The 4661-nt window shown below is 37.5% G+C and overlaps 1 long non-coding RNA gene across 2 annotated transcripts; it reads left to right on the top strand.

The window, feature by feature from the left end:
- On the top strand, positions 1-4102 carry LOC149835620 (uncharacterized). 2 transcript variants are annotated; one of them, XR_016432631.1, is made up of 3 exons: positions 1-119; positions 242-313; positions 3897-4102. It is a non-coding gene; the product is annotated as an uncharacterized LOC149835620 (long non-coding RNA). The 2 variants fall into 2 exon arrangements; XR_016432632.1 differs by having other exon boundaries at positions 3-119; positions 242-309.
- Positions 4103-4661: the final 559 nt, after the last annotated feature.

The raw sequence follows: 4661 nt of genomic DNA, 5'->3' as shown, positions 1-4661 counted from the left end.
GCACTTGCGAAGGTGTGAGGTCAATGGCGGAGGAGGAGGGTCGGCTGCTGCGCCCATCGCTCTTGGGTTGTCTCCCTTTCCTTGTCGTCCCTCTCGTCTTCGTCCACCTGCTCGCTTTCGTAATCCTCTAAGACCTGCTCCTCATCTTTCTTTTTTTTCTTAAACTTTTGATTGCACAATCAATTGGTAACTATTAATGTGCTTGAATCTCAATGCTCTTCTGTTCTTCTTCTTTCCCCAGGTTTACTGGATTTATAGAGTAGCTACAGAGAATCAACCCCAGAGGAGGAAGACCCAGTAAATGCTTAAGTCTGTAAGCTACTCTTAGCTTTTTGCTGCACTGCCCATCTTTTTTTTTTCTGTTTATCTTGTTGAGGTTTAAAATCTCTTTCGTTGGCATCGTGAATGATGAATGGTGGGTTCTATTATTATAGTCACTTGTGATTGTGTTGATTTCTTTTTGGCTTCTTTGTTGGGGAAGGATTGAAGGGATTTCTGAACCTTTTCTTTGCAAATGTTTGCTTCTCATGTTTTTTTGGATCATTCTATGGGGTTTCTATTGTTGGAGATTTGTCTGAGAAAACCCATTTGCACCAGGAAGAATTAACAAGTGTTGTAGGATTGTAGTAGTGCACCAAGTGGGCGATGGATGCCATGATATTGGTGTCTTTGGATGAAATGAGTCCTCTTTTGCTTTTTTGGGTGAAAGAAAGGTAATGGTCTATGTGAACAGAAACAAGGTGATGAACAGTCAAGAAACAGAATTAGCATTACAAAAGAGAGAAAGCAGAGAATGAGTTATGAAAACTGCCCACAATGGATGCCAGTCCTTGGATCCATTTACCATTGGCATAGATATGAAGAGTGGCCTGAAGTCTAAGATGAATTAACTCAACCCACTATGAACGTCCTACTCAAAAGTCAAAAGTTCTTGAGTTTTCTTCTTTCAAACCAGATGAACCTCCTAAACATGATAAAGCGAGCAGCGGAAGATCCAATACCGCTTCCCTCGTTTTGTTGCCAAAATAAGATGCCTTGTAGGAACATTAAAAGGTATACTTCTCTGAGTCTCTGGCTATGCCAAATGGTGAGAGTGTTGGGAAGAAAGAAAACAGGGCCATCTTACTCTGCGGTCAAAGAAAGATTGGATGGTTATCAAGAGATAATCATCTCTCTCTTGGTTGGCCTGGTTCAAAGGCTTATCTAAAGAAATCGACTAGGCAAAAGAGACTATTCTTGGTGAGAGACGATTAACCCTAATAGTGTGCCTGGAAACTTTAGTGCACCATAGCATGATACCACTCAGAATTTACCTAAAGTAGAACTATTCCAACTAAGGGAATCCTTCATTGATGAAGGGCATCATGCTGCAAGGGATCGATCAATTTCTTTTTCTCATCCTCAGTTGAGTTTCCTTCTCAAGGTTATCGACCCACCTTCCTGTTCAAACCAACATTGAGTGATAGACCAGCTATAGTATCTAACTATGGGAGAAAGGTTATGAGAGACCAACTTTAGCGGTCTTTTATAATGCCAGGGATCATTCCAATAGGAAATAGACTTGCCATTGTCCAATTTGGATTTGCATATTTACCTGTCAAAACATCCAGGTATTGAATCCCTCCTTTCCAAGTGCGTGAGCCATTCTTTCACCAAATGGACATTTTCCACATCCAGGGCCAGCATGCTGTACAAATATTGGGTATATGTTTCCAATCTGGAGAATATGTTAGAGTGATGTGATAATTTTGGAGTTTCAGTTGTGATGGTGATGGAGAGTTTGTGTGCTGTTTTAGTTGACTTGACCTGGAGATTCTTGCATTGTTTTCTTTTGGCCTGTTTATTTGTAGTACTGTTATTTCTTAACATTGGTTCATGAAGCTTAAATATTTCTTCACGGAATCAAATATTTGTTTTGGCCCAAGGTTTCCACATTCAGCAAAAGATGAGGAAAACATATTGTTAACTAATACATGTGATTTGTTAATGCTGGTTGCTGACTTTTGTTGAACGCAAACTCCATGTTTTATACTTCAGAAACAAACATTCTTGGTTCCTTCGAACAAGATTTCAGTCACTGGAACCAAACAACTATTTCTGATTCCATCCTGGAGATATTGATGGGGGGAACCCATATAAGGCTAAATTTTAACCAGCTTGTGCAAGCCTGTGATTCCTTATTTAATACATACCTTTTGATTGGGCTTGAAATTAACTGGTATAAATATTCTGAAACTCATCATAGTTGGAATTTTGAAACTTTTAAAAAAAGGACAGTTGTTTGAAGCGGCAAAGCCTTCACTAGGGACGAAAAATAAGCTCAATATATTAACATTCTCTGTGAATTTGTGTTATGTAGGAAGATGTTTCTTCTCAAAGTTCAGGAGTGTTCTTATGCTATCAAAGTTTGTTCATGTTCCATTTCTATGATGTTTTGCAATAGAAGGGGAAGCCGGTTAGTTATAGTTGGTCATGATGATATCTACAAAACCTGGGCTTGCATTGTAGCTTCTGTTGCTCAATTTCAGTTCACTATTTAAATGGATGCTGCATTTTTTCCTCATCTGAAACGTTCTCTTTCATTCAGAAGCTCTAAATTATTCTACAATTTTTTGAATGCATAAATAATTTTCAAAGGGCTAAAGGTGATTGGTCATATGAGGAAATGTCGGGAAGCCTCGATACCCTGGCCATAAAAATTTATGTCAGATATGGCTGCAGATACAGGGATATAGCCATTTTTATGAACTTGTCAATATAACTTGTATATAAAGGGGATACAGAATGGAGGTATCCGTGTGACAGATAAAAATGAAAATGAAAATGGCGTTTGTAGCAGGAAAATAGACTAATAACCCTATGCTACCAACTGGTTTACAAGTAGTTTATGAAAATTTCCAGCTGGGTAGTGTCTAATGTAGTTGTCAACAACCAATACATATTGGTAAAAGGATGAAGAAAAATTATGCATATGTTGAACCTTTGATTTTTCTTCCAATATAGTCCAAGTTGGAATAGTGACAGGGCTGGGAGATAGGGTGTATGGGTTGGAGGGATGGGCCTGACGTATGCGATTAGTTTTTGCTATAAGTTCATGGCTTAAACTTGGGGACAGGTGGCTGCCTTGATTGGAGGCATATGCCTAAAGAAATTGGGATAAAACCTCTCATAGAAAAATCATTTTTTACAAGGTCTCCTCTTCGACTTGGGCATACTAACAATGGGTTTGAAGCATTACATGTATGCCCTTTTAAGTCAATCGAGGAGCTGAATAGCCTATTTGACAATTGATAAGTTAGCTTAATGAGGTATTTTTGTCCATTAAAATTTTCGCTTTAAAGTTTTGAACCACTTTTGGAGGTGATTTTGAACAATTTCATGGTTCATGAAGTTGTCAAAACTAATGGAAACAAGCAAAGTGCTTGTACTTTCATGAGGTTAAATTGGAGGAGTTCCATGACTTTTTGGATTGGGATGTCTTGATCACATGATAGAAACAGATTGAAACCTTATTGCAGAAAATTCATGTTTTATTGTGTCATGCTGCTGGAGGAACAATGATTACTTTGTGATACATTGTTGCAACGATTAATTGGACCTAGTGCTTGTTGCTACCAAATTACTGTTTTTCCTTTGGTTGTTCTATACGTCGATGCTTTAGCTTGATGATTATGTTTATGTTCAGTCGTATCTCACTTGTTAGTTTATAATTTATAAAGCATACTACCAGATATCTTAAATTTTTACCTCTCATTAGGTATTATTAGTTTTTCTTATAGGAGTTATTATGTGTCAGATTTCTCACTTATGAATGATACATGTGTTTCCAACTCTCAGGTGATCAAACCTTTAATAATTTGTTCCACTTATTCACTTTTGGCTGTTGCATTTTGCAGTACTTGGAAGAAGTGCATGTACTCCTGAAGTAGGTGCTATAAGCTTAGGCTGTGGTATGCCATTCCCGCTTTGGAGAAGAGTCCCTGACTTGGGTCATGCCTGTGGCATCCTTTCATCTCTCTCTTTCTCTCTCCTCTGATACAACTTACAGATTGTTCTTTTCCCTGTCTTTGTTAATGAAATGAAAAGAAATATTTGGAACATCTTTAGTAAATTCTTCTTTACCATTTTAAAATATAGATGTATGTACACTAGTGAATTCCTTCATGCTTATCAAGCATATATAGGGCTAGTTTGGAAACCAAAAATGTGAGAATAGTGGGATTATCTCAATATTATTATTTTGGGTGCTTCATTACTGTTGAATCATGAATGTGCTAAGAGACAGACCTGCGCCCTGCTCCAGGCAGCTTATTCTTAGCGTGACTTCAATCCTAAACATAATTGGTATGCTTGGGCTTGTACTTATGCATACTGTCAATCTTAATTAGAGCTGGTGAGTTGGTATATCCTTATCTAGTAGCAGTGTCTCTCATCTTGTCATCTTTAAACCATTCGGAGATCATTGTTGCTGTTTTTTAAAATTAAATATTTAACCGTTGACTTCATTCGTGCATTTAATCAACAGTATCTTCGTTAGACTACTAGGCTATGTTGATTATTGAGTGAGCATGTGAAATGACAAAAGAAGATTTTTTCTCCCCTTAGTGGCATTAAAGTCATCTTAAAAGCAATTTATAACTAATGTTTAGTGCATTTCCTGG

Source organism: Nuphar pumila, chromosome 6 (assembly GCF_984573655.1).
Source record: "Nuphar pumila chromosome 6, dmNupPumi1.hap1.1, whole genome shotgun sequence".
Lineage (NCBI taxonomy): Eukaryota > Viridiplantae > Streptophyta > Magnoliopsida > Nymphaeales > Nymphaeaceae > Nuphar > Nuphar pumila.
Note: the sequence above shows the minus strand (reverse complement) of the source record. Positions and strands in the feature narration are given on the sequence as shown.